Source organism: Homalodisca vitripennis, unplaced genomic scaffold (genome assembly GCF_021130785.1).
Source record: "Homalodisca vitripennis isolate AUS2020 unplaced genomic scaffold, UT_GWSS_2.1 ScUCBcl_1170;HRSCAF=4456, whole genome shotgun sequence".
NCBI classification, from domain to species: Eukaryota; Metazoa; Arthropoda; class Insecta; order Hemiptera; family Cicadellidae; genus Homalodisca; species Homalodisca vitripennis.
Window position 1 is genome coordinate 235518 of NW_025777359.1, and position 22394 is coordinate 257911.

At 36.4% G+C, this 22394-nt stretch overlaps 1 pseudogene; it reads right to left on the reverse strand.

The window, feature by feature from the left end:
- Positions 1-148: 148 nt before the first annotated feature.
- LOC124371288 lies at positions 149-19673 on the reverse strand (annotated as a pseudogene).
- Between the last annotated feature and the right edge of the window lie 2721 nt (positions 19674-22394).

The following is a 22394-nucleotide window of genomic DNA, read 5'->3' on the forward strand; positions in this document are numbered from 1 at the left end:
AAGAAAAACTAATCAAGAGATTCTATCATGAAAAGGGGCAACTAAAACAAAATATTACAAGGTGTTTTTAACCAAAGTTTATTTACAATAATCTGAATATATACAAGAAAGAAATGAACATGTACATAGAAGGCATACGACTAGGCTTTCAGAATCGAAGGTGAGGTTTGTTTTTCATCAAGTGCCTGAAACAGAATGAAGAAAATTAGTTTTGCATGCAAATCATTATTTAAGACATAACTACTTTATTTATTTATAATTAAGTAATTTATAAATATAACAATTTTGATCCTTGATGATAGATATAAATTTAATCATGTCTGGCATAAACTAAATAAAAAGTTAGAGGTTTGCAAATAGACCAAACACACACTTGAATATAATGGTGCATGGTATATAGTATATTATTACGTGTAGGCCTAAATGAAAACAATACGTATCACAGGGGGAAATGAAGTGTGTTACGGCTGTTATCGATAGTGAAATGGTCAATAATTTTTATTGACAGTGCTGTAGGTGAATAAGATTTTGTTTTAGGTAGCCACGGTAGCAACGCCGAGAAAATATTCTGAAGAAGATTGGAGCAATGACCCTAATGGATATCTATGATTGTCAACAGTATGTCTGACCACAGACATCTATGCAAAAGTCAACGTTTTATGGCTAGTTAAGGTTAGAGGACAAAACATCCCAATACCATTCCGGTGTAAAAGTCTTTTTTTCAAAAGCAGCTATTTTATAAAGTTCTACGAACTGTTTTGCCATTTCTATTGGGATGGTCATCAATTTATTTATAGGTAATTATTAACAATAAATAAAAGTAGTATGACAATTTTATACAGAACAATTAAAGTCAAAATACAGTTCAATACTTGATACATTTTCTACTTATGAATGTCTTTTTAAGTATTATTGTATTAATTTCAAACGATATCATTGCATCAGCAAAATTCTTTCATTCATTGTTATGGTATAAGCAGTTGATGGGTAAATAAGTCTTTCTAGATAGAACTATTTAAATTTTGATATATTACTTACTTGTCTAGTTTTTCCCAGAACACCATGAGTGCAGCACGATCCAAATGACGTTTCGATCGAGACAACTGAATAATAGAGACATCCCAGCCTGCCACGTTCTTCTCCAGCAACATCTCATCGTATTTCAGATGAAAAGCACTCACTATAACAAAATAATATATTAATAGTTTAAGGTCATTACTGTAAACTAATACATAAACATTTAATACATAAACTTTTTTTTCTTTCCAATTATTTTGCATGCTATCTGCAAGAATGTATATAAATTAGTTACCATATTTTTTAAATGTGAAATTAACACCTGTAAACTGATGTTTGTTGTCTAAGGAGATGTGGTTTAATATTTCAAACTGCATAGATTCATAAATATATCTTGGTCTTTATTATTTAAATATTAATGATTTTATGGGCAGTAGCATAATTTAGGCCTACTTTAAAAATGTATTAAAATATATAATTTTAAAAACATTAAAACAGTTCTTAAGTCAATAAATAGAGTAGTTATGAGCTAATTTGTTAAGTACTGGATACAATTATTGACATACAAAACAAATTGTTTTTCATAGCATCAGGTTTTTCTTTGAAGCAGATTTTGAAGGAATAATATATTGGGACTAAAACATGGACCTCACGATCACAAATTATAAAATCAATACAATACAAAGCAAACAATGTTTGCAGTTAATAGTTTATTTTAAATATACTTTAATATGTATTTAAGAAAAATGTACTTAAATTCTATGACCAAAACATTATTTATATCCAATGTTCCTTCCATGTAATATTTGTTGCAGATATAATAAATTTACAATTTTGTTATTGATGTTGGTCACTTACCTTTAGAAAATATTTCCACAGGATTTCCTTTCCAGGGCCATCCTTTGAACTGCCAAGTAGGGCCCATAACAAAAACAGCCACTACTCGGTCCCAGTCTCCTGGAGCCAGTTTCTGAGGATTGTCTGTGACTCTGTACGGAACTGTCAATGCCCCATTCTTTCGCCGTTGAAGAAAAATGTCGTTCTCCCTCTCCCGGGTAGCACCTTGTTTCTTCTTATCCTCTGTAGTAACGAACCTGCAAGAGAAACCCAGTGAATGAAGATTGATTTACAATGTATTTTATTTCATTTTTTATTTAATCAATTTGAAGCTGATCAAATAAGGCATCATCCTCTTTGATTTATACCAAGTTATTGTAAGCTGTTTTATATAATATAAATTTATAATTATTTATTAAAAAATTATTAAAAATTTAATTTAATAAAATTTAATAATTCAATAATGAGTTACTTACTTGAAGTCCTGCAAGATGTCCTTTGCATTGTACATGGTGATCAGTGAGGTGTTTGCTCCAGGGATGATGATGATGGGAGTACGAGACGTTCTCTTGATAGGTTGGGAAGACAACTGGAGACCTGGCTGTAATCATAAAATTCATTAACTACTCATTCAATAGATGTAATATTCATTTTAACAATATTCCTTATATTTATTTCAATTACCAGGATAATAATTATTTTTACTAAATTACTTGACTACAAACATGTGCTTCACACGCTCATATAAATATTACTTTGTAAATAGCTAATTCATTTCAGTTGTCTATTACGGACCCGATATCAGTAAAAAGTTCAGAAACTAAAATTTTCCACATGATGTGCTTGAATTATATCGTTAAGAAGCAATAGGTTTTATGTTACAACATATTTTTACATTGCGTCTAATGATGATCATTATATCAAAACTCACATTAATCTGAAGTTGATAATGTATTGTATATTGTTGTGGTTTGAGAATATAATTCGAGTAATAGTGACACAGTGAAAGCGTTGAAGATTATTGTAGTTCTCACTCCTTCTGAATTATTTTTTTATTATCATTTTTAGAATTTAATTAATAGGTAGGACTGGCATTTAATAGCATCTTCATGTTTCTCATTCAATCCACCTGACTATCAACTCACTGCTTACAATTATTGTAATTGGTATTCTAAAGTAAACTAAACTAAGTTTGAGCTTAATTTGTAACAAACTGAGAGATATTTTACCAATGGTGATAGAATGGGCTCAGGATGAGGTGTCTGAGGAGATGGCATTTTCTTGTGTTGATCGCCTTCAGTTACTGACTTCAAGGACATTTTGTGGTACGTTGCCATTGTATTGATTTTGAATCCATTTGCCTCTGTAACAGTTTCATTTAAATATAAAAGAGAACTATCATATTTTAACCCTATATTAAATTATGTATACAAATAAAAAAATAGTTTTCTCAGTGGTCATTTTATTTTTAGGAGAATAAGGCAGATTATTTTCAAAATATGCAATGTTGGTATGACCCTAGTTAACACGTAGTCCAGAAACAAGCACCTGAGACAATTGAGTATAACATTAGATAACAATCCATACGACTCAATAATATTCTAGTGCCAACTGCATGTTCCTTAACAAGATCAATGGTCAATACATGTTATATCATTACCTAATAATTTACAATCCCATAACATAAGATGAAAACTTATAAATAATAATGTTGTAAACTTACCTTTCTCCTGTCTAATGAACCGCTCCTGATCGTATCGGTTGTACACTTTGGCCATAGGGATAACTCTAGGTGCGGGGGGCCTGATGGGAGTGGGTTTGTATGTCATGACAGAGGTTGCAGCAGGAGGCCTGATGGGAGTGGGTTTGTATGTCATGACGGAGGTTGAAGCCGGAGGTTTGATGGGAGTGGGTCTGTATGTCATGGTGGAGGTTGAAGCAGGAGGCCTGATGGGAGTTGGTTTATATGTCATGACGGAGGCTGAAGCAGGAGACCTTTGTTTGCTCTCCTCTTTTTCCTTTACTGATTGCAGAATGGCAAAGACATCTTGTGCAAACATCTGAAAAAATTTGAAATAAAATGTCAAACAAGCTGGTTTACATTAATGCAATAATAGAACGGTGTGGTATTCTTTATCAGATATCTTTAACCGTTCATCAGTAACAAATACTTTGTAATCACATAAATAATGACACATTTTAATATTGGCAAAGAACTGTTAAATAGTTAATAGTGTTTGTGTGTGTGTGTGTGTGTGTGTGTGTGTGTGTGTGTGTGTGTGTGTGTGTGTGTTGTGTTAAAGTTTGTTGTTACTAAATTTTTACCTGTAAGTATAAGTGCTTAGAATATATTCCTGGGAATTGTTTTATATAGCTTAACATTCAATTTACCTACATTGTAAGATTTTTAGTGCAATAAATATTCATGGATTTAAGTTTCACCATGATTAACAGTGGCGTAGCGAAGGGGGGGGTCCAGGGGGTCCGGACCCCCCCCAAATTTTAAGACATATTAAAAAATAAAGCATGGAGCAGGAGAAAAAAGGACAGTGATCATTACTCTTGTCTACAAACATTAAATTGATTGAAGTGACCGTTGTTAAAAATATAATTGTCCTTACGTTTAAATCATAAAGTATCAAACGATACTTTTGGGCTCGGCCTTTCGGATAGTGTAGTGTAATCACGGTATTTATATAGGGCGCGGTCACGTGACGTCGCAAAGTAACCTGGACCGTAACACGGCGAACAGTTTAAATTAGCGACCACTTCGTTCAAATTCGTATTGGGGACGTAAAATGACTGCTTAGAATTAAGTTATGACGTTGATTTTAGGTGTCATTAAACTGTAAAAGTGTATATAATTATCGAAAAAAAATCATTTTCGGTCGGAAAATACACTTGAAAAACTCTAATGAGTATAACGTCAACTAATTTGGACTTCAGTGATTGAGGTAAACGTGGTGTTTTCGATTGAGTTAGGACGACGATTTTTGTTATCATTAAACTGTACACTGTACCTATATAATTATCGAGAAAGAAAATCACTTCCAGTCGGTAAATACCGAAGAAAAGCTCTCTACAGATTCAAGTTTTGACGATTTTGGATTTCATTGGTTGAGTGGTTGAGGTAAAAGTGGTACTTAGGATTATGTTAGGACGGTGATTTTAGGTATTAATTCAACGCCGACTAATACATATATAATTATCGAGAAAAAAAAACAATTAAATCACTTTAAATTAGCGACTTTTTTCCTATGGAGTCCCACAGGGATCTATACTTAGACCAGTCTTGTTCCTTGTGTACGTCAGCAGGCTGAACTCATCGCTCCTGAGAGGGAAAATGGTCTAGTATGCTGACGATACAACGCTCTGCATTAAAGCTCCAACAAAACATGAATTAGAAATCATTTCCTTTTTAGAATTCATGTATTCAGTTTTTTCTAAATTAAATCTGAGGACCAACAACTCCAAATCAAATGCACTAAATTTCTGTTTGCGGGAAAGAGAGATTGAGGATGGCGCTGCTGTGATGGCGGACGATGTCCTGATAGAGGAACTGATTCCATCAAGTTCCTCGGAATGTACCTTGAACGAAGTCTGACTTGGGACGATCACATTGAAAGTACCTGCTCAAAGGTTTCTCCAGGCATTTATGCTCTACGGTCAAAATTTTGCTCACGGGATGTACTAAAAATGGCCTACTTAGGCCTTGTACACCCCCATCTAACGTACGAGTTGAGGCTATGGGGCAGCTGTTCTAAATACAAATTTGAGCGAGTATTTAGAAGTCAAAAGAAAGTTGTCCGCATCATTTCAAAATTGAAATCCCGAAATTCATGCAGATGTGCCTTTAGGGAGCTTGGATTGCTAACTTTGCCCTGTCTCTACATCCTCTTTGTTGCCCTGTACTGCCGATTTAAGTGCGAGTTGGTCCGGGGCAGGGACGTCCATCAATACGGGACAAAAGGCAGGGACAACCTTCAGTTACATCCGCACAGAACAGCCGCATTCAAACGTTTTGCCATCTGAGGTTGGTGTTAAGCTGATCAACAAGCTCCCTGATGAAATGCAAAAATTTGAATGAACCAACAAAATTTAAAGCTCGATTGAGACACTTTTTGGTGTCGAGGGTGTTCTATTCAGTGCAAGAGTTTATGATGAGCCGCTGGGATGAAATTTAAAGTAATTGGATCATCCTCTATTTCTGGTGGTAAAATTTAGAAGATTTTAAAAACGTATGGCTGAGTCTTAGGAATGAGTGTGGACTGTGTATGAACGGGTATGAATGGGGGCAATTTTAAATAGATATACATATTTCTAAATAATTTAATTTGACGATTGTATGCAATTTTTATAATTGTTGACACAATAAAAAGTATTGTTTTATTATTATTATTACTTCCAGTCGGAAAATACCAAGGAAAAGCTTCTACTGATTCAGATTTTGACGATTTTGGATTTCACTGGTTGAGTCGTTGAGATAAAAGTGGTACTTAGAATTATTTTAGAACATTGATTTTATGTATCAATTGAACGCCGACTATTACCTATATAATTGTAGAAGAGAAATTGAAAAATCACTTCCGGTCGGATAATATACCGGAAAAACTCTACTGATAAGAAGTTCCGATTACTTTGGATTTCACTGACTGAGGTGTTATTTCATTTTCCTTAGTATTTTCCGATCGGAAGTGATTATTTTTGGTTTTTTTTTCTCGATAATTATATATTTATTAGTCGGCGCTTAATTAATCTCTAAAATCAATGTCCCTAACATAATTATAAGTACTACTTTTACCCTCAACCACTCAACCAGTGAAATCCAAAATCGTCAAAACGAATCAGTAGAGAGCTTTTCTTCGGTATTTACCGACCGGAAGTGATTTTTTTCTCGATAATTATATAGGTAGTCGAGTACAGTTTAATGATAACAAAATCGTCGTTCTAACTCAATCAAAAATACCACGTTTACCTCAAGAACCGAAGTCCAAAGTAGTTGAAGTTCTAATCATTAGAGTTTTTCAGGTGTATTTTATTTCCGACCGAAAGTGATTTTTTCCGATAATTATATACTCGTCTACAGTGTAATGATACAAAATAAATCGTCATTATAACTCATTCATAAATACCTCAATTAGTGAAATCCAAAGTGGCCGAACTTCTAATTTTTTTATTTTGTTTTTCCGGTGCATTTTCCGACCGTTAGTTTGATCTGTACCCGAGCAACGCTCGAAAATTTCCCTCCTTTTCTAAATGGTTTTCGGCCCTCAGTGGCCCAATGTCCCCGAAGGGGTATTTCATTTTTTCCACAGAATATAGTTGAGTCAATTATACGCTTGAGTGAAGCTCTCTGTTTTTTGGTTCCTTTTCTTTCTTATCCAGTGAATCCAACATCACTTTGGTGCCTTCTACTCGGCCAGAATCGAACTTCGTAAAGTTTCTGTAGCTATACAAGAGAATTTGTGGTACTAGAGTTGCTGTGAGAGTTTAATTTGCCTATTACATCTTTCCACTTTCTATAAGGCGTAGTTACTAAAGCCCATATTTTTGGTATTTACCTTTTACCAGTGAACTCATTGGCAAATAACACACAAAACGTCCCCCCGGATCCGCCGGTTTCGGACCCCCCCCCCCGAACGAAATTTCTGGCTACGCTACTGATGATTAAACCTGGAAATTAACTTACTTTTCCCGTGCTTTGTAATATTGTATTTCTTGACCTTCCCGGACGTTCACGGGATAGTATGTCTTTTATGTTGTCGTCATCGAGGTCCATCATAACTCTGCGTTTAGAACATATATCAATATCATCATGTCTTTTGATAGTAGTCCTCTTCTTCGCCAAACGTTTCACTTTGATAGCAGCTATCGTTTCTACTGTCATGGCTTCAGATAGGGATCTGAAAATAGATTTAGATATTCATAAAATCACTAATTTATTGTTAAAAGGATTAGTTTATTATCAGTACTTAGATCGATAGTCACAAATTTAAAGATTTCCCATACTTTTGTAGAATGTATATTTTACGCATCCTGGCCATTTTAGGCAAAACTGAGTCAATTTCCAAACCTTTTATGGTTTTGCCTTAAACCTAATTAATATTAATAGTGTAGTAATGAATGAGTCTGAAATAATTTTATAGATCTTTAGAATTATTCAAGATTTTTTTTAGCGATTTAATTAGATGTTTTAGGGTGACAGTAAGTATTAAAAATTCTATTAAATATTAAGATTTATATATCGTAAAACATTTTATTTTATACCAAAAAACTCTTTGAAATAAATAAGCCATGTAATATAACAATATCATCTTATTATAGAAATGTATTTCTAACGCGCATATTCATGTTTCCAATAATCTTAATTTAAAGCCATTGCTATAAAGAATACCTAAATTCACTTACTTAATGTTGTCAGCAGTTACGGATGCTTGTTTTGGCGTATCCAACCTCGCACCAAGTCGTTGTTTCATCCTCTGCTCTTGCACATCTTCTAGCTTGCGTCTCTTGGACATGCTCTCTACTGAACCGTCACGTGCACGTTTTTACTGGTCTGAGGATATCTACAGCTGCATTTTTATCAATATTTACAGAGGTAGCAGCTTCTCCATTTAAGTAAGCCAGAAGGTCTTTACGGTCAGGTCTGCGCACAACTTGTTTATTTTCAGCCTACAACAAATTCATGAGTTATTAACAAAATTTCTAAAAAGTATTACCAAAAACAGAGAAATGGAGAAACAATATATTTCTGCCTGTATGTCTGTCCTTACAATATCAGAAAACAAAACTACCTCTAGGCCTTAAAATTATACGAGTACACGCCTAGGACGCTCGTTTCTACCTAGTTAAGCTTCGTGTAAAATACTGAGTTTGATGATGGTGTACGTCACTCCATTGTATTTGGTTGAATACTAGATAATATGATGCCTCATGCAAAATTAACTACATATATCTTATACATGGTTAAATATATCTTCAGAACACCTGTGATGGAACCGTCCTTATAGCTACTGAGGTCAAACAATTAAGAATCAACATTTTCAATGTATTTTTAACACTTTAAATGTAATATTATTTATATAAATTGTTTTTAAGAAAGGATACACAGTTGGTAGCGTTAAGGTAAAATCTGTAAAATACTTACAACAGCTTTTCGGACATATGCAGAATGTGTCAGTGTGACATGCTTGAGTAGAAATACCAAACATTCTAATGTATAGTACTCCTTTGGTGCCCCATTATCGGACCTGTAAAAATCATTTTCTCTGTAGACATAACAGACTTATACTTAAAAAATATGATCTATGATTTAATATTAGTTGTATTCGTACCATCTATTCTTTACTGACAGAAATGAACTAATCATTATGAAAGATAATTCATCAATGTAACTCTATTTCTGCACACGACTCTAACCAATTCTCTTAAAAAACTATATTACAAAGAATATAATATCGCCTTTCAATTAGCGCTTTAATATATATTGGTTTGCAGTAAAACTATATGTTATCTCTTTAATAACTCATCGAGTAGGCTGAAAACTGTAAAATAAATAAGAAAGTAACATTTCGGTGCATAATATTCATATATTTAACATGATAAATCATTCATAACTCTAGTAACAAAAATAAGGCAATAAGATTGTTTAAAATTTAACTTTGATCTTAAGGGGGAGAACCCTACGTCGTTTCACTACAGCCAACTCTTACCTTGCTTGTTCTAAATTACTGATCGCTGTATATACAATATTTGCAACGCTGCTTGGTCATAATCCAAATTAATTGTTAATCTTATACTATTTAATCTTAGTTTAATAACGTTTTCTGTTGCTTTTTGGTTTAGCACTGGTTCTGATAAATCATTATCGGTTTTGTGAGTTACCTCATTCGATACCTAGAAGCAACGGTCCACCAAGCTAATGTATTTTTTACCATATAAATTATCATGCATGTACCATGTTTATTGTCTGTTCCCTAATATAGAAAATAAGTATGTGTCTTGCATAAATTATTATAAATTACGAGTTATTCAAAGTACAAGGAGATAAACTAATAGTTATGAAAACAGTATTTTATATTTTGAAAAAATATTTACATTTAGGAATTGGTCATGTACACACTTGGTGTTACTTATGGGAATCTAGAACCTTTTTAAAAATAATTCGAAAAAAATGTATAGCTCCTCATTTTTATTTTTAAACATTCTGAAAAAAATATAACACGTGTTATATATAGATCTATGGATGCAGTATAAATAAGTATTTCAGTACGTATCTAGTATTGGGTAAGTATAATAGATATTAGTTTTTGGAAATTAAAATAATTGTTCTATTTCTATAAAGATTCTTAATTTCATTTTGATTATTTAACACATTTATAATAGTATATTTCAATAGATATGCAAAGTAGTTATAAATTAAAAACAAAAAATTTCCCAGTTTTCCAATTATAAACATTTGTATTTATTTCTCATAAATAGATCCATATACCATAAACCGCGAGATTTCTGACGTATCTTGGTCTACATTGTATAATTAACCTAGCTGCCTAGGTATACCATAACTTTTTGGTCTAGCCAAGACTGGGTTCAGAGCAGTGACGTGACTCGCCGGATACACAAAATCGTAATTTGCGACTACCCTCAGATCAAGAAAAATAGATAACCGAGTTTGAACGTTAAGAAAAACTAAGTTCTATAGTAAAGATTAAAATAGTACATACATTCAATTTAGCTTCTTTATATTTAGATCTCGACATTAGAGTTGCGTTTAATTATTTACAAACAAAATAGCTTAGACATTTTTATGTACAACTAATAAATTTTAAGTTTTCATTTTATGTTTCTATATTTGTAACTGTAGAATTCTGCATTTTATCTTATTATAATATAGGCAAAACACGAGACATTCCTGGTCTGTTTCAGGAATAAAATAATTTTGTCTCGATAAACTTGGTTTTGTAATATCAATGTCATGGTCTACATTTATTTAACAAAGCTGATGGCAAATCCAATAAAAGCGTTACAAACACTCACGACCAATCACAATTAAATATTACTATTATTATTTTTTTTTATATACAAATACACATCATATACATTTTTCTACAAATGAAATACAATTAATAGAGGAGAAGAAAAAAAAATACGAAAATTAATAGAATTGTATATATCCAATGAAAAAAATTAGTTACGAACGATAAATTCAAGTTTTTATGTATGTAAAACCAGACAAATTTATGGGTTTTTGGCGCTTTTCAACCAAATTCCAACTTTGAACATTCATTACTTTGGAGCTTTGATGATATTAAATCCAAATATATATGCAATATCTACTGTTTGAGGATGTAATTTTAAAATTATAAGAATTAATACATTATCCAATAACTTTTTTTAACTTAACCGAGCGGTAAGAAAAGTCTGAGTTGGCCTTGCTACGGAGCTAATTGTTTGATTAATTATTGATTATGAAATTTTTGTCAATCAACTCTAAAGTAAGAATTAGTCGTAAGTGCATCAAAATTTGATGTTATTATTATATAACCCCTTTTAGACACGACTGACTGTGACGTCTGTGCTGATTTTCGGCCAGTTGATATTTAGAAACAAACTGTTAATAATATCATACATTTCTGAACTGATTTAAAGAAGTAAACATGCCATATTATGACTCCTTAAGAATGACCATGTGACCATGACCGCTAATGTTGTTTGCAAGGTTATATATTAAAATCTGCTTCTAAGAAGGACAGCCAGAACCATTGTACCCGATGACCTGATCGTTTTAACCGAAACATTTACTCAACCGAAAGTTTGCTAACCTTCGCCGACAACATAGTAAATACCTCTGCTGTCTCTAGAGACGGCAGCATTAAATTAATTAAGTTTTAAGACATTTTAACATTAGGACGCCCAACTCGTCTGAGAAACTGCTTCATATTGGTCCATTTATTTGCAAATTCTTTATCCTTTGAACCCGTGTGCAACACCAGATCCCTTCTCTTACCAAAAGGTGTAGCATTCTATCGACTAGGTCATAATTTAATTAGCCATAAGTTCGACCATAATGACAAAATGTGTTCCTTAACCTTTAAATTAAATTTGTAAAGATAGAACTACTTATAAACGTTTTTGATAAAAACAAAGACATTAATATACCACGTAGCTATCCGGGCAACATATTTAATGGTCCTAATGACTATTATAACAAACAGTAGTCTAATATATTTCGGGAAATCAATACTTAATTATTATCATCGTAATGAAAACAGGTGATTGCAGATTTTTTTTTCCTTTGGGATATTGGGGTGGATTCATAGATCCTCACACGTCAACCTGAGCTTATTGTGTGCCCCTTTGATGTTAGAGGGGTAAGCCTATCTTCGTGCCCTTAATTAGGCTAAGAAGCTTTTCCCCGATACTAGCATCTGGTTCGTCGCCTGGTTGTTTATCACCGAAAAGAGCCCTTCTCCTTGCTCCCAGTCTCTCACAGTCCAGTATTATGTGTTTTGCAGTCTCTTCAGACTTATTGCAGAGTCTACACTCCGAGTCCTCATTTCGTAAACCTAGAGTGTTTAGGTGTTTCCTGAAGTGGCCGTGTCCAGTGATCAAGGCAATCACTTGCTTAACCCGATCCCTGCCCAGCCCCATCAGCCATCTGGTGAATCCGGAGCTAGAATCGGCAAGCAGTCTTTTGCCGAGTGCTTGTCCTTGGTGACTCTGCCACCGCAAGCGGTGTGTCTTCCTGGACCATTTGTTTATACTTTGGTAGGCGGCTGACTTGCTTATACCACAACTCGGTTCTGGACCGGTGTATGGCATGCTTGCTCCGCTTTTGGCAAGCCTGTCGGCGCATTCGTTGCCACCTATGCCTGTGTGGCCCGGTACCCAACCAAGACGCACACAGTTGCGTGATCCAAGCTTGCAGAGAGTGTTAAAGCACTCCCACACAAGCCTGGATGAAATGCTGTTGGAGTCAAGAGCTTTAAGAGCTGCCTGACTGTCTGACATTATACAGATGTTCATTCCCTGGTACCTTCTGGTGAGGCCTAGGTTGGCACAGGCTAGGATACCATAGATTTCGGCTTGAAATATGGAGCAGTTCCGACCCAAACTGCCGCAAAGGGCAGTTCTAGGGGATTGACTAAACACTCCATATCCAGTTCTACCCTTAATAAGCGAGCCATCCGTGTACCAGACAAAGCTCTTTCTTATTGTTGGGATGTTATCTTGCGATTTCCACTCATCTCTGGAGTAGAAGTCAACAGAGAATGGCTTATTGAATACGAACTCCGTTCTCATTGTGTCGGAGACCATTTCGAGAATAGCGCTTGGGTTTACAGCTTCAGTGATGGCGCCATGGCTCGCGTTAGACGCGCCATTCCTCCACAAGCCAGCAACCATCAGCCGATAAGCTGACTTACGCGCTTCAGCTTTTATATGGACATCAAGAGGTAGAAGTCCTAAAGCCACCTCGAGGGTCGCTGAGGGACTGCTCCTGAATGCTCCGGTTACAAAGATTGTGCCAAGCCTTTGTAAGCTTTCAAGCTTGGCTTTGGCAGTTACCTGATTCACCTTTGTCCACCAGACTAATGAACCATAAGTGATTTGAGGCCTTACAACTGCTTTGTAAAGCCATAGTGCTATATGGGGTTTTACGCCCCATGAGATTCCTGCAAGTCTCCTGGACGTCATGAGCGCCCACTTTGCTTTGTACAGGATATTATTAAGATGATCATTCCACGTAAGCTTATGGTCTAGAGTCAGTCCTAAATATTTGACTGTCTTTGACCACTCCAGCTGAGTGGATGCGAGTTTCAGCCTAGAAAGAGACTCTAGGTTCTTTTTTCTAGTGAATGGTACAACTACTGTCTTAGAGGGATTTACTTTCAGTCCCTCTCCCTGACACCAGTTGTGTACATGTTGAAGGTTGGTATTCATGATATCAACAACAACATTTGTATATTTTCCCTGTACCATAAGGACTATGTCGTCTGCATATCCTTGGACATAGATTCCGTTGTTAGTAAGGTCCTCAAGTAGACCATCTACTACTAGATTCCACAGTAGAGGTGACAGGATGCCTCCTTGAGGACATCCCCTTGTGGGTGCGATCACAAGCGATACTTCATTGAGATCGGCCCTGATCCGTCTGGAGCACAGCATGGCCCTAAGCCACCGGCACAGAGCTGGCTCGAGGCCACGTCGCTGTGCTCCACTTACCATTGCAGTGAATTTGGCATTGTCGAAAGCTCCTTCAATGTCTATGAAGGTGCACAATGCCAATTCCTTGGCGGACAGGCTATCCTCAATCCTACTGACTAGTTGGTGCAGTGCTGATTCACAGGATTTGCCTTGCTGGTATGCATGTTAGTTGCGATGAAGGGGAGTGTCTGAGAGAACTCCCTTTCTCAGGTGCCTCTCCACCAGTCTTTCTAATGTTTTCAGTTAGAAGAAACGAAGATAAACTGATGGGACGAAAAGATTTAGGGACAGAGTAGTCCGCTCTCCCTTTTTTAGGGATGAAGACCACCCTGTTGAGACGCCAGACTTGTGGTATGTACCCATAAGCTAGGCTCGCCCTGAATAGTTCACATAGAAGGGTAAGGAGATTCTCCGGCCCTTGTTGAAGCAGGGCCGGAAAGATTCCATCCCCTCCTGCAGATTTGAAAGGGGCAAATTTAGAAATTGCCCATTTGGCTTTAGAGAGAGTGACAATCCTTCTGGCAATGGCCCAGCTACCACGACAAGCTCTTGGCCGTGAGCCTGCCTCGTGGTTACCAGACGTTCCAGTGTCGTCATTCTCAAAGATACAATCAGGGAAGTGAGTCTCAAGGAGAAGTTTGAGGCTATCACTAGACCCGGAAGTGTGTTGACCTCCCTGGGACCTTAAAGATCCCAAGTGACCGGTTGGACTTGAGGCTAGTAAGCGTTGCAGTCTAGCTGCCGCGCTTAACTCATTTACCTTCTGTGTAAACTGCCTCCAGGAACTTTGTTTTGCTTTTTTAATTGCTAGGCTGTATTCTGTTAGAGCTCTATGATAGGACTCCCAGATACGGCTCCTTTTGCATTGATTGTACAGCTTCCTGACATTAGCCCTTTTGCGAGCGAGGTCCGCAGTCCACCACTTAGTATTGGTTCGACTCTTCCCCCGTCGCAATGGGCAATTGTCGTGGAAGCTATTGATTATAGCATTCTGCAGGTCAGAAGCTATCTGATCTATGTCTGTGAAGCATCGCACCCTTCCGCCTACCGATTCCAACTGTGACTGAAGGTCAGACTTATATCCCAACCAGTCAGTCCTCCTGGGATTGCGATAGAGGACCTCTGCAGCCTCATCTTGCAAGTTAAAGCGGATATACCTGTGATCCGATAATGAGGCCTCTTCGCTTACGTGCCACTTATCAACCATTCCAAGTATACCTTGTGTGCAGATTGTTATGTCAATAACTTCTTGTCTAATTCGTGTTGCGAACGTAGGGCGGTTACCTTTATTACATATAAATAGGTCCCTACTTAGAAGAAATTGTAAAAGTGCCTCACCTCTGGGGTTAGTGTTGGTGCTGCCCCATCCAGCAGAGTGATGGGCGTTGGCGTCACAACCTAGAAGAAGTTGTTGACGTCTGGCTTGTGCTTCTTCCACCAGGAGCTCTAGGTCTCTTGATGGAGGGAGTTCCCTGGCATCATATGGCAAGTATACGGAGCCTACAATTGTGCTCTGCACTGTGCCTCCATTCTTCCAGGTCAGTGTGCCCACAGTGAGATCTCTGGAGCAGAATTCGTTGAGGGTTAGAAAATCCAAGCCTCTCTTCAACAGGATGCAGGTTCTGACATTCCTTAGAGAGGTACAGTAAATTAACTTACCTTTGGTTTCATTTAGGCCCGCCACTCTCCCTTGGTGAAGCCATGGTTCTTGAATCAATGCCAGATCAAATCCCTCCTGGAGGAAGAACTGGCAGAAGGCTGCCGAGGCAGCCCTACTGTGCTGGAGGTTGATTTGTAGAACTCGTGGCATTGTCCTTGACTGTCGAGGAGACAATTGAGACCTGCCAAAGTCCTAAGTTGGCTCTACAGTTGGAAGCCTTCACAGCCTTGTAGCAGACCTCGTCCAGGAAGCAGACGAATCCGTAACCTTTCGGATCTGGCTTGGATGGAAGGATTTTCCACTCGTTTACATTCAGGTTGGGGTTCTGCTTATTGAACATCTCAAGTACCTTTTCAGGTGTCTTCTTCAGAAGCTTCGGGTGAGCTCTGAAAAACACCCTAGTGGACCTCAAGATGTCCTTACGCAGACCCACTCTCAGAGAGATGTCGTCTCCCAGAGGTTTTATTCTTTGAATAACTTCTTCCAGCCAACGTTTGGTGTGCTCGTTGATGCAGGAAGCAATTAAAACACCTTTCTCTAGGTAGGTGTCCGCAAACCGATGGAACGGAACCATCCTCCAGGGGTTGGATTTCTTCCATAATTGCGTCCTCGATGGCTTCTCCTTGCTCTGCACTAAGCTTCGCTTCCGGGTAGCCTTCGAGGGCTATGGCCATTTTGATCGCTGCGACCTCTCTGTAGGTAGCCTTGGGTGTGCTACCAGAGGCCTCGGGATCGTGGGTTTCGGGCTTTTGGGTTTCCCTCCTAGCCTTCTTTGCGGGTCCCTCAGCGGAGGGCGGGGTGACCAAGGTGCCTCTGGGGCGTTTGGCCGACCCCTCCCCCGCCTTGGTACCCGCAGTTGGGCCCGGAGTTGAGACCTCCTGCCGTTCTGGATTCTTTTTCTTCTTTTTCCCCCTCCTCCACTTGGAAGGGTCAAAAGCTTCACCCTTTTCAAGAAGTTTAGCCTTTAGTGCTTCTCTTCTTTGAGCAGTGGTGAGATTGGGCCTCTTCATTCTGAGGTTGCCGAGTTGCTCTGTGGCATCATCCAGCGTACCTGTAGACATGGGAGTGCTTGGGCTGTTGAGGAGCTGATCTTCTATATCTTGAAGGGATTTTGCTTCCTCAGCGCTTGTACTGCCTTCCTCAGATAAAGCCTTGCCATGTATGGGAGCTTCAGTGTGCAATGGAACCTCCTGTGTTCCTAAGGCACTTTGTTGAGGAGAAGGTAGGGATGTTGGCATAACAACCTCTTGAGTTGTGTTGCCAGGTGGTGGTATGTGCGAGGTAGCTTCAGGAGCTACCTCAGCAGGAAGAGGTAGGTTAGAAACAGCTTCAGGAACTGTTTTCAAGGGTTGGTTGGTTTTGGTTTTTTGTTTTTGTTTCTTTTCATGTTGTTCCCACGAGAAGCTAGGGAATGGAAGGTCAACCCAGACAGAGCCCCGCATGCCTGGGTAAGCTGCTTTTAAACTGGAGGGTCGCCGGTGTCCAGAGTCCGCATAGTAAAGACTGGTTTGCCACCAGCCATTCAGCCCTGGCCTACGCTGTTTCCACCGTGGCTTGGCCCCTAGTGGGAGAAATGAAAGGGAAACTAGATCGAAGAGTTGAGGAACTTTACCTCAGATAGAAGAGAGTGAAGAAGAGAGATAGGCTGACACATAGAAAAGTGTGCCAGCCATAGGCCTCCAGAACAAGAAGAGAAGGGATCTGGAGCATTAGCTAGGGTACCTCGGGGTCGCCACTACCCGTGCGGCCTCGAAAGTAAGACCGCCCCTGAGGGCGTGATTGCAGATACTCTATTAGTAACGCTGAAACGAAAGTTTTCAGTTACGCATTATTTATTGATTTCTGGTTACGAGAAATTTATATTAGACCCCTTTGTTTATATTTATTTTTTAGACAGTAAAAGATTTGAAAAAAAAAAAAAAATATAATAATAAAAGAAATATACAACAATGGCTGTTGCTGAGTATGATGTATGTGGCAAATTTATACATTTAACAATACTGAAAAAGTCAGATTATCGTAATTTTTTGGGTGTCTTAATTAATTCTTTATGTAAGAAACAAATTCTGCATGTGGCAAAATCCAGTAATACTTTGCAATTCCGGTAACAAAACCGGTTTTATTTATAAAAAAAAAAAAAAAAAAACATGTTGTTGAATGTAAAAAACGCCATAAATACCTATTGTTTTAAACTTAATACGTCAAGCAAATTGGTAGTTGGGTTGATAACCACTATTTTTGATATCCAAGTTTTTTATAAAAAATTATAATATTAATATTTTGGCAAATTAGTATTAAGTAGTATTTTATGTATAACTATAGGGCTCAAAATTACACTTATTGCATTAAATGAAATAACATCTACATCAAAATAATAATATGACTAAAGTCTATGTCTAAAACCATTTACTTTGCATAGAGGCATTGTGGCACGAAACGTTTTTATAGCCTAGGTTATGAAAGGAATACTTGGAAATGTTTACTAACGTAGCCAATAAGTGATGGCATTATTGTAAGTGTCATGTGAAATCTAGACCCTACATATTACAATATAAGTTCTATTTTTCCATATAACTTACAGAGATTGCATACAAAAAAGACAAAATTTGCTTAAATTGAATACAATGTCCTATACATATAATACATAACAGTGGATTATAACAACTCAGAATGAAACAAACAAATATAAATGGCACAATCAACCTTGTACTTTCTGAGATAGCTTGCAAAGATATGAATAAAAAAACTGAAATAGTCTTTTTAATCAATCATAAGCATGTGTTTTTAGTTTATGAATACACTACCTATCATACATTACGTTTGATACGGAAGGAACAACTTGTGTAATAAAACGATTGAAGTAAATTGGACTCCGATGATTCAACATCCAATACAATTCAATTATTTTTGAAACTATTTTTAATAATAAAAACCAAGATAACGCTCTTATTTTTATAGTTTACATTAGACTAAGTAAAAAAAATCTGAATTTCCTCTACAGTAAATATGAGATCAGTATAGGAACAAAATTTTTAGATGTCCCAAGTAATTATGGTAACCAAAAAGAACTAGAACTAAAATTACGAGAGTTACGTTAAAAGTTGGGTGTTTATTATTCAATTACTCAGTTCAAGGATGTGTGTCGGCCCGCTCGCAAACTATAGCCTACATCAAGAGGAAGCCGTCATAGGTTGGTTCCATATTGTATTTAATTTAACTATTTCTCATTATCTTTTATTGTACCGGGATTAGAACTCCAATGGTAGGTTAAAAATAAATTGTAAATCACGATGCAAATTTTAAACTTGACACTTTGTAACTTGGGAAACCTTGGGTAATTATATTATAATAGCTGTAATTTATAATAATTGCCAATATTTCCACAGGATGTAAGTCAAACTGCTTGTTGTTTTCTAGGACCTCAGAGTAAATGGTACATATTCGGCCACCTGTAATGATCTTTTTGTTTAGTTTTTCGTATTAATTCATTGACAATTGTAAAAAGTTAAACGACAAAAATCGTTAAAAGTGCATTATTAAAAAAATATTGTTCAGAGGAGATTTTGTAATCCAGTTTAGGTTAATACTTGTGAGTAGAAAAAAAATTAAAACAGACTAGATAGATCTATATTTAACAACACAAATGAGTCAAAAATATATTTTAAAAAGAAGGTTAGATTAATAACTATATTTCTAGAGCTTTGGTACCAAGATAAAATTAGGTTATAAAACACAATTAAATTATACTCAAAGTAAATTAAAGTAGTAGAGTAATAGTCTTTAAAAATTACTAAAGTAAGATACTCGTATGTTTACACACTTACCTCCACATAAGGTAGTTGGTCTTGACGTGTTTTGGCCATGAATGCTCGCCAAAACATATGCGGTTGTCCCTTTCGATGATCTCTTCATTCTTCACATTGTACAACCGAAGAAGATTTAGAATATCTGCCATGACGTTGGTCGACACAAAAGAAAGTAGCAGAGATACTCGTACACTTAGGATACAGCACTACCACAAACAGTCTACAGCGGTAACAATCATAGACTGGGAAATCAATGAGCTTGGTTGGGTTGGAAAGGCAACCCCGGAAAGTGGAGGGGGTACACAGCAGTTGCTCGCTGGTGATTGGTGCGGGGATGGGTCGATGGGGATGTGACGGGGAGAGAGGCAGCCAATAGGACATTGGGATAGCCTAGGTGGGGGTGTATTTTATTAGAAGGGAAAATAGTTGACAGTGCAATAAGAAATGTAATTACGATTTAAATAAAAATTTCTAATAATTTTCCAATTAACAACGTAAAACAATTGAATTTAAGCATAAAACTATAGTTATGAGTATTATTTCACGCTGTTAAGACATAAACTTTATGCGCTGTCCCAGATCACCCGTCCACTATTTATATAAGGAGAAGCTTATGAGGTATTATAGGAAACAGCTATTAAATTGCAAACCGACAAAAAAGATATTGGTTACATGTTAAAACTAGTTTTAATTTCAATTTACAGAGTATTCCTGAAATAAAAGTTCACATCTCCAAATTCCGAAAAATCCAAATGTTAACATAAATTAATTGATGGTAATTTTAAAGTTTATTTGAAGGCCAACATTTTCAACTTTGTTTTACGTTTTTATCTCTGTCCGTTCCATAAGAGCGCCCAAAAAATATTCAACACTTATTCCAAATTTTTAAAACTTTTAATTTAAATTATTTAAAAGAATTTGAAATGGTTAGTTAGTGGTTATTAAATGTTTCAAATACTGATCTAAAGAATTGTACTCAAGACAATTTTTTTTATTTTTTAAATAGTTAAAAAACTATTCCACGTAAAATAAAAAGTAGCCTATTGGATAAGTTAGGAAGAGCAGTCAAAATTTTACAAAATTTTAAGGTTAGTCCTCTTCTTTATTACAGAGAAACACTAGTGAGACGGAACATGGCATTGATTATACTCTTATAATGTATGACAAGGGTCGTTCGAAAAGTAAGTTGCAATTAAGTGTTTTATAACACGTCCAATGTCAAACACTTTAACCACCCTGTCAAAACATCAAACCATTCTAAAATTTTACGACTATATAATCAAAACAATAAACTTGTACATATCATGAATAATTATTCTTGTTTAATTTGGATAAAAAGTTTACTGGTTGTAAATGTTTAAATTTGCAGTTTAATCGAAAAGCGCCAAAGTCCTGTAATTTTTTACCGACTTAAAAGTTTTTCGTTTCAATAATTTACCTTACATGTTATAAACGTAAAAAGAAACACCCTAAATTTGATGTAATTCGTGGAATTTTAGCTATACTAGTTCGTTTGCGGTTAGCGTTCAAACTCTGGTATATTTTTTTGTTCCAGAATAGACACACTTATTGGGGAGGAAATTGTGATTTAGAGTAATAAAAATATGAGTGTCTTTTTATGGAGAACAAAAAGTTTGGTGAAGAGGTTTGTGGTGACCGCGGCTATACCTCAGTTTCCTTGTGTCAAGACGAACGCAGACTTTCGGGGATATAATTGTGCGGCGATGGTACTTTTCCTGTCTACTTGCAAATTACGCCGATGATCACTTTTCAGACAATCAGTGTGCGCCGGTGTCACTATTAAACCCAACCTAGGCTATATGTTACCAAGGTCTCCATCTCAATATTCTAGTCAGATGATCTCACTATCCATGAACAATAAAGTTACCGGTTAACGGAATGTTAGAGCTACATTCACTGAGAATATTAGCCGTTTCTTTTTATCATAAATGTTTATAAATGTTCTATCTTCACACCTTTATTTTACAGGTTAAGGAACACATTTAGCATTAATAGTTGTTATTATGCTCAATGAATTATGGCCCAGTCGATAGAATACTACAACTTATGGAAACAGAAGTTTTCAAAAGTTAGTCAATGCTTTAGAGGATATAAAAGTTTAAAGGTAACGGATAAATATGACGCAGTTTCACAGACATGTTGAGTGCAGGCATTTCTAACATTTGTCAGAACTGCAATAATTAGTAGGTGCCTCTCTAGCGACAGCAAAGATACTTATGATGTTGTCGGCGGAGATTAGTGGACTTTTGGTTGAGGAAACCTCGGTTCCAGCGTTCAGATCATGGCAGGTATTCGCTGTACTTAGAAGCAGATTACAATAAAACCAACACCAGTTGTTGTAATAAAGTCATTGTAATTAGCATAGTGTTTTAAAATAGCTTTCTAGATGTTTTTAGGTCAGTGGATATTAAACATGTATTAGAGTTATCAGTTATGTAAGAGATAATGATAATTATAAACAAACATATTATGAATGAAATACCACTAAATAATTAATCTGTTACCACAGATCATAATGCTGTTTTAACAAGATATTGTATATTCATAAGTGATCTCATGAGAAGGAATGTTTAGGGGTTTTAAATCAAAATATACTAAAATACTAACTAACATAAAATTATAGAATATTTCAGTTTTTAAAAACTAAGGCCTACTCGTGGGGGTTCACAGCACCTAATCTAATAGCACCTAATCTCACAGCACCTAAAATTTAACCGTCTAATAGCACCGATTCTCATAGCACCTAATATTATAGTACCTAATCTCACAGCACCTAAGGAAATGCCCGAGAGTCGCACGGCACCTAAAGATCGTGCTGGAGTTTTATAGCACCTAATATCGCACCACCT